We start from the raw sequence: 9,016 nt of genomic DNA on the forward strand, positions 1-9,016 counted from the left end.
TTTTTATTTTAATTCCTAGTCAATATTACATGTGCTTCTATGTTTAACCTTTAATCGCAAATAAATAGGTTGATATACAATGCATAGATCATATTACATTCATATTGAATTCAAACCCACATTGTGTTGAATAAAATAAAATAGAGTTAAAATTTTCATGATAAACAAACCAAAAATCTATGAAATACCAAATGTCACAAATTTAAAGCGTCATTTGTCACTGATCTAGAGTTACATTTGTCCTATGCATCACAAAGTCCTAACAATGAAATAAGCATTTTCACAACTCATTTATAATGCACTTAAGTCATATTAATATAACAATGAGAATTGAAAATTTATTTTAATAAGTTTATGTTTCATAGAAAATATTTCAATATGATTTAAAGATGTTCTCTTTTGTTTTCATAATAGCATTAGAAATACAGTTAATTATTATAGTTTTAGTAAATCAAATTCTACTCTGATCACTATAACTTTTCAATAACAAATTTTAATACTCTTTTCCATATTGTTTTCATTATCCTAGTATAAAATTTTATTTTAAGAAAATATTCATTTGAGGTGACATTTACTTCCAGAGTAGCGCAGAATCACTTCAAGAAGCATAGGATATGCAATTAACTCTCATCATGCCCCCATTTAGACTTGCTACTCCAACCGTGATTTGGAAAGATTCAAATGATATGCAATGTAATTAGAAGTTTAGGCACAGCCATTATAGATAGTAGAATAATGATTAAAAACAAAGCTAAAAAAAAAAAAAACAAAAGGAAAAAGGGATCAAAGTAGAATAATACACATACATCTAACCCCTATGCCTGTTGGCCCACCAATAAGGTATATCAGCCCTCAATATATATGTGGGGACTAGTTGAAGCAACAACACTCGAAGTTAAATCATATGCCGTGCTTTTTTTTTTTTAATTCTAGTAATGAGATCTGGCAAATTGAAATAAATAAATAAATAAATTAGATCTTTAAAAAAATTGTAAACCATTTTTTTGTAATACAAGGGGCAAAAAAACAAATTACTGTACTAGGACTCGGGGGTATTTCAACCACAGCTAAGTCTTCTTGTTAAATATGCATGATGCTTATTGGTGGTATGTTCTAGCTGGTTTTCCTCAAATCTTGTCCTCAACACAATTCCTCGCGCCTGTTTCCTTCCCTAAAGGTGTTCTTGACGTTTATTCTCCCTTCTCAATTGACCAACTCTGTAGTTTTCTCACAAGTTTTTGGCATCTTACTGCCCTGCCTCCATCTTTAAAAAATGATCAATTAAATGTGGTCACCGGAATGTTGTCTCTATTTTATCATGAAGGGTGACCGCCAAGTTATGTGCATCATCTAGCAGTTTCCAAACATCCAGGCGTCCTGCCATGCCATTACATTCCCTCATGATCTCATCCATGCTGCAATATTTCTCAGTAATCAGTTTCCTTGTCTGCAACACTGAAGCTGCTATGGCATAAAGCAATAAATCCTCCGTTGGTGGAGCAGACTGCCTTATTCTATTCCATGCAGACTCCCCAATACCTGCCCTAACTGCTGCTTGGTCTGCCCACATCGCCTCCCATAGGCAAAGAGTTTGTTCAAACGTCAATTCCCTTCTGAATAATACCACCACCATCCTATAAAAAAAAAAAAATCCTCAGCCTGGAGCTTCTCCAAGTGCTTATATAGGAGGGAGTCCTTAAACTTGATAATTTTAGCAAAAATATTAAGTTGCCTCCTAATACCTACCTCATCAAGTCTAAAATTCTGCTGTGCCTTTTCCATGAATCCAACAAAACACCAGAAAGCCATGTGATCCTCAGATATAACAGTTATTAGAGGAGACAACGGTCACTCATTCATTGACAATAGCCAATCTCAAGGTCATACAGTGCATAGGCCTCGAGGATAGCAACTAGTCGGGCAGCATGGAATACTCTACAGGGCTCTAGGTGACCATAATCCTTCAAGCCATCCACCTCAGCAGATCGTTGTGCCCTACTCTCTGTTACCACAGCCTGAGAGTGGGAGTAAGGGATCCATTCTGAATTGGCACGCACCGCATCAAGTCTAAGGATACGCTGCCATGTTGCAAAGTCGTCCTTAATCTTAAGTTTTGATGAGACTTCAGTCTGGGATGAAGAATGCCCCTCGGAAACTGTCTTGGGATCATTCTCCTCCTGATAATCCCCAGAGGGGAAATTCTGGATTATTTGAGGACCTTCTAGTGAATCTGAATCAGAAGAATTAGCATCTAGTGTACAAGTATCAACATTGTTGACATTAGAAACCATCTCTGTCAACCAATGCGCTGGATGGATCATCTGAGTACTCAACATTAGGCCTCATCTCCTCACTAGAAAGGGATTTCCTGGCAGTAGCAACATCTTCATAACTAAGACAACGAGAGTCATGCATGAAAATTCCACCATCTCCCTCACTTCTAACTCCGTCAATTTCATGTAAACTGAAGCTCCTATTCTTCTGCTTTAGAAAGTTCCGGCATTGTCTGCGGATTTTCTCATATTTGTTTCTGTGTTTAAAGGTTTGGAATTAATACCTCACAAAATTAAAGCAAAGCAAGGAGCAAGAAGAAACAAAATGAGTTGCAAGAGTGGAGAAGCTCACACAACCAAGCAAGAAAGAATTATATAACACATTTAGAGATGAAATTTGTTTGCCTACCTATTTTGACTCATTATAACATCTCTTTTTTGTTTGGTGCTGTCCAAGTCATAGCTGTTTAAATGAATGAATAATCAGCAACCATATAGAAGTTTGTCTAAGCAGATTAATTCATTTACAAAAGAATATGAAATAGAGAATCAACCACTCTAATGATCCAAATCTAGCGAAAGAGTAATCAATGTCCTCTCAAATACATAATATGGAGAAAAGCACAAAAAATAGGCAACTATATAACAAAAATGTTTGATTGATTACAAGCATACAAGTGTGGATACAGTGATAGCCATGAGGAATGAAGCTAGGAAGAAAGCATACTTACACTCCAAGTAGAAATGGCCAAACTTCAGCCCTAATAGTGGGGTCAGCACCCTACAAAACTATTGTAATTAATTCCATATGCAAAAATAACTTGAGAGTGTTATATTCCCAACGAATCGACAAATAGATAAAATAAATAAATAAATAAATACCATGTCTGTTCTTTCTCAGTCTCCAAATCATCACAGAAAGAATGGCAATTAGGATCGATAAAGACTGTGATTGATGTAATAATAAAAGGAATAATAACAAACTTGCGTTGGTTGTCGTCGCATGAATCTAACTGACACAGACCTGGATTGTTGGCTACACTGGCAAAATGGGAAGAGGAGGCATTAGTTGAGCAAATGAGGTTCGATTTTACAGATATTATCAAGGACAAAGAATATTATTCATAAACAAAGTAGCATGTAATAAGTTAGTGATTTATTATAGTTAATGATCTAGACTTTAACACTTACTAGCAGTAATAAGTAGCATCTCCTAGCAATTGATGGAAAATGGCCAATATAAAAAAGTTTTGGAATTAACACTTCCTTTTACACACACACACACAGAAGACTTCAAGGCTTTCTACATTAGCCATACAACGGGACAAGAAGTTTATCCAATTTGGTCTCAAACAAGAATATTAAACTACAATCTGATTTTGACATTGAAGACAAGTAAACCTGAACATCAAATTAGCATTTTCCTTCAAAGCCCTGGGGATTGAACCTGTGAGCTTTTTTCCATTCACATTACTGCAAGATAGTAAAAAGAAAATAAATGTAATTTTGAGACACATGACTTCACATTCTGGTAATTCTCCTATCAATTAAGGTCTTACATGAATTTTAAATTAGGAAGAGGTGCAAGAAATTCTGGTAGTTCTCCTATCAATTCATTGTTGGACAAATCCCTGTGAACAAGAGGTTAATATTGTTCATAATAACAAACTATATATATGCTTAATAATAATATTTGAATGTTGGGAGCCCATCTTATATTATAACTTACAAGTACTCCAAAATTTTCAAACGCGCAAAGGATTCAGATATTTGTCCTTTGAGTTTGCTTGACCTCAAGTACCAACAGGTTGGAGTTCACAAACTCATAAGTTAAACTAAACCACATTAATTCTGTCTTAAATTTTAATTCTGCCTTAATAATGAATGAAAGGTAAAATAATATGGTCACGTTAAAAAATCAGTGATGTGACTTATAAATATGATTAAATAAAATATTTCTGTGTTATAAATAGGACTTCTTATAATAAAACGATTCTTGTATTGTTGCCAGACTTGCATCTAACACCTTCCCATGCAAAATCAGAAGGCACACATGGGTCCCTTGCCAACTGATTTTGGATATCCCATAAGTACGCTTGATCTCCATCATGGCAATAACTATATAATTTCCAACAATGCAAAGAAATACCCAGTTGAGTTTTCCTTCAATGTATTGATCTCACGAACTTAAACCGAAGGAAGGAAAAAACGGAGAGAAACAACAAAAGAAAGAAAAGCAATATATACCATCTTGTGCATCTGTAGGGCAATTTGGTTGTGGGAATACTTTAAAGATCTTAAAGGCATTGAGGAGAGGAGGAGCATAAGAATCAGCTGTTGCTCTAATTTTGAATGTAACGAAAGTTGAAGTTATGTTGGAAAGTGACAGCTTTCAAGTATTCAAGAGTAAGTTCTTGAGGGTCGTAATTTTCACAATTAAAAGTGACGTTGATAATCCTCTTTTTGCGAGAAGGAAGCTTTTGAATTTCAGCAAAATGAAGAAACAAATAAAATTGTTCTGGTATATTACCAGAACTCCACCTTTCAATTAAGACATTGGAATAATTATTCTTGGGTATACATGCTGTGACTAATATTTCTGGTGGAAGCTCATAGTTGGAGTTTTCTACTTTTACTTGTGCACCTGTTTCGAAGACATCCCAATAACGAGTCTTTTTATATATATGCCACTAGCGGTTATACATCGTCCTTGGACCTGCATTTTAATTTCCAAAACAATAATTGAGCGAAGGAATCACAAAACACAGGCAAATTATTAACAATAATCTCAAGAAATTATTAACAATGTGACTTGTTATTTAAACTTTTCACAATTCTATATATGCCTTTTTTTTTTTCTTAACGTAGTCTATTTAATTAAACCTCTTTTATATTTCACTTAATTTAATTATACAAGATTTTTGTAATGCACTAAATGTCAATTCTATACCCTATTCGTAGCAGATATGCTGTAAGCCTTGCCTAAACCTCCATATGTTGTCAATTCTATGTATCTGAAATTTTTATGATGGAGACATACAACAACAACAATAATAAACCTTATCTCACTAGATGGAGTTGACTAACGAAATGAATTGCATGATACTTTCTATAAACAAATAATAATAAGAAGTGAAAATTGTTGAAAAAGTTGATGCAGAGTAGAAAGTCTACCTGACAAATTTGGTCCTAGAAGAACTACCACAATCTCTTCGTGTGTCTAGAGATAAAGGAAATGGAGAGGAATAGAGAGAGGTTCTCAATGGCCTTAATTCCAATGTGTTACTAAAAGGTGTGCCTTCTCCTCTGTCTACCAAACACACTTGAACCATTCCATTATTGGTAATCTCTTGGATTATTATTTCATGATATCCAAAAGTTTTATTTTCATTCAATTGAACTGTCGTCCGATGGTTGACCCCTAAGTAGAGGTAGAGATTAATGAAGGGTGTGGCCAAGTGCTTACCTCTATTATTAGCAGCATCTGCAACAATAACGAAGAAGGAAACCAGAAGAAGCAAAGCAAGAATCCAAGAGATCGTTCTCTTCATATCTTCAACTTCAAGTTTAGAAGGAAGAGGAAAACAGAAATGAACTGGCAAAGCTTAAGTGATTGGCACCTCTTTTATTAGCAATGGTGTGAGTTTACTGAATATTATCGTATGCATAAAAAAAAATGCTACAAAATAAGCCGTCCAACACGCATATATGGTATGACTAAGAATTATTTCTTATATGGGTGTTTGTGTGTGTGTATATATTTAGAAAAATGAGCGTGGGGGCCAATGGAATGAATTTAAGAGGGATAGTGGAATAGTATCAACATCTATAAAATAGAATAGCATACACTCACAACCTCCCTTAAAACATTCTCTCTATCTTGGAAACATAGATATAAAATTCCTTTCTTAAAATTAACTTATATGTTACACAATATTCATTATATATTTGACATTATTCTATAAGTTTTTATCCATTCAAACATCAATTAGCGTTTAAGTTTCACACTTAAATTTGTATGAAACGTGTATTTGGACTAAAATACCCTTCTTTAATGTAAGAAATACTTAAACATTTATTTTTTTAAAATTTTTTTCCTACCATCAAGGAATAATTCTAAAACATATTTTTAAACTTTCTAATAGCTTATAAAATTTATTAATTTTTATAGTATTATAAAATTTTATAATTTTAATTTTTTCATCACATTCTTGAAATTTATTTATTTAGGTCTCTTTGAAATAGCTAAAAACATATTTCAAATTCATATTTTGAAAATTGAACTTAAAAATGTCAATATTTGAAAATGTTTGGTCAACATTTCAAATTTCAGTGTCATCATTTTTTGTGTGTTAATGGCGGCAGGTTAAAGGACTTAAAAAAGCTATAAATTAAAAGAGTAAAATGAAATTTTGTGGGAAATTAAAATAAGTAAATGTACATATTTACTTTTAATACAAATTTTATACTTCGAATAGTTCTTAACAGATACTGACCTTGGTGGCACCGTCATATTATGAGATAACTCACTATAAGTCTGGAGTGATAAGCGTATATTACAATAGAGCTCCAAGCTAGTCGGAGAATAATTGACAAACTCAATTATTTTTATATATTTTGATATCTTTTATATGGGTTTTGTCAACTTAATTAGTTCTTTTGGCCTTAATTGGTTGTTAATTGATTTAATATGTTTTATTTTGAATTATCATTTTAAAGGGACAAAATTGTCATATTTTGATTTAATTGTGACTAATTGATTTTTGAGGACAATTAATGCTACCTTAACTTTGAATTTTGTTTGTAAGTTTTTGGAAGATTTAAAAATAAAAATAAAAATTAAAAAAAGAAGAAAAAAAGAAAAAATTATAATAAGAAATAAATTAAAGAAAAAAAAAAAACAAAAGGGGGAGCAAAGCGTTGCGTTTTGCTCCCATCCCTAATATCCAATATTCATCATCTTGGATTCCGGGGCGGAGGCGAGAGATAGCTGAGAGAGAGCTGGACGGCGCTGAAAGAAAAAAAGGAGAGAGACGCGAAGGCGAGAGGAGCACAAGAGGCCGACGGCGCCAGGGGGAGAATCAAACCTCCATAGTCTCGACTTCGCCTCTCCTATCTGTCTCTCATCAACCGAAACCCATCCTTCAGCATTCATCTACCTTTAGCTGCGTTTTTTTTTTTGCTATGGCTGTGATTATTAAAGCACACGGTGGAGTTTACTGATGCAGGGGCTTAGCTAAATCCTTCAATTCTCTAGCACAGTGCTTATGACTTGAACTTGGAGCTTCAAAGCAGAGTTTCAGCTCTTCCAATCTTTATTTCTTTTGTTATAATTGTGATTTCTAAGTCTTAAAATAAATTTTGTAATGTTTGAATGTATTGTGATAAATTATAGTTGTATTGAGATTGGTTGTAGTTGTTGGGATTTTTTATTAGCATTTGACATTATATTGTGATTAGCTTTAATTTCTTTATATTGTACTGGGTCAAACCATGTTTTGAAATTATTGTGAATATTTAGTGGTAATTCAAGGTGACTTGGTTATTGGACTAAAAATGTTAATTATTTTTCTTTGATTTTCTTTTTGGCTAATTATGCTAAAACAGTTTAATTGTGAATAATTAATATACAAGGTGGCTTGGTGTTGATTATTCTAATTAAACCGAGTCTAAGGAGTGGCCCTTAGAATCTTTTAAATTTAGCTAACTCCCAAATTAATTGAAGCAATGATAGCCTTAATCATTGTGTTATAGGATTGCTTTTCCATTTGCTGTTACTTGTTAATTTACTTTGCTTTTTTCATTCATATTCATTTTATAAACTAAAAATCCAAAAATTATTTACTCATTTTACATCCTTTTAAATTTTGCCAATTAGTTAGTTAAAAAGAAAATCAATTCCTTTTTAAGTCAATTCTTTATTTTTGATGCTTAGGTTGCTTAGGATTTTAAATAAACGTTCCTCAAAGTGAAACAACCCGAGTTTTGTACTATATTACATTGTTTGGATTTATTTTTGATTGGGAACCCCAAGGGAATGACAGGCTCTCTTCAATAATCTTATAATTTTGTTACGAAAAAAGAACTAATTCGTAAATTATAATTAACTAGCCGGTCAAACGTACCTGTTCAATGCACAGGCGAGTATGATTTTTAAGTCAGTTGTTACATATTATCAAAATTTGTTGTAAAACATTTTAAAAAGTTGGTTCTTACTATAAAATCTAGTTAAAGTAGTTTAAGAAGATTAAGAAAGTTAAATAAATTATTTAATATAGCATATATTAATACTTATGTGTATCATTATTAGAATATATATATATAGTCCTTCGATCTTTAAGATATATTTAACTAATTTGATTAGATTAAGAAATTTAAATAAGTTAGTTAATTATAAAAGACATGATATGTTTTTTTATTAAAACACCATAATCATCTTTCTTAATAGCTTTCCTCTCTCACTTACTTGATTATGGTTAAGGAAGTATCTATATGGATATTTTAGAAAAAAAATTGATAAATATAAGAAATAAGTTTTATATTTCAGATCAAAATTAACTTAACAATTATGTCCTTTATTAAGGACCAAAGGAGTATATCAGTTTATAAGTGAGACAAAGAAAAAAACAATAAATATAAATGCTTTAAAGTAATTTATTTAGCTTCCTTTATTTTGTCAAATTTATTTAGTTTTTTTAATCTTTCCAAATTAGTGAACACAATCTTATATTAAAGATCGGAGG

The 9,016-nt window shown here is 32.2% G+C and overlaps 1 pseudogene; it reads right to left on the reverse strand.

Annotated features, from left to right (window-relative positions):
- Positions 1–998: 998 nt before the first annotated feature.
- LOC114752680 (small G protein signaling modulator 1-like) lies at positions 999–7,428 on the reverse strand (annotated as a pseudogene).
- Between the last annotated feature and the right edge of the window lie 1,588 nt (positions 7,429–9,016).

Source organism: Neltuma alba, unplaced genomic scaffold (genome assembly GCF_004799145.2).
Source record: "Neltuma alba isolate B1F8T4 unplaced genomic scaffold, ASM479914v2 tig00001187_pilon, whole genome shotgun sequence".
Taxonomy (NCBI): Eukaryota; Viridiplantae; Streptophyta; class Magnoliopsida; order Fabales; family Fabaceae; genus Neltuma; species Neltuma alba.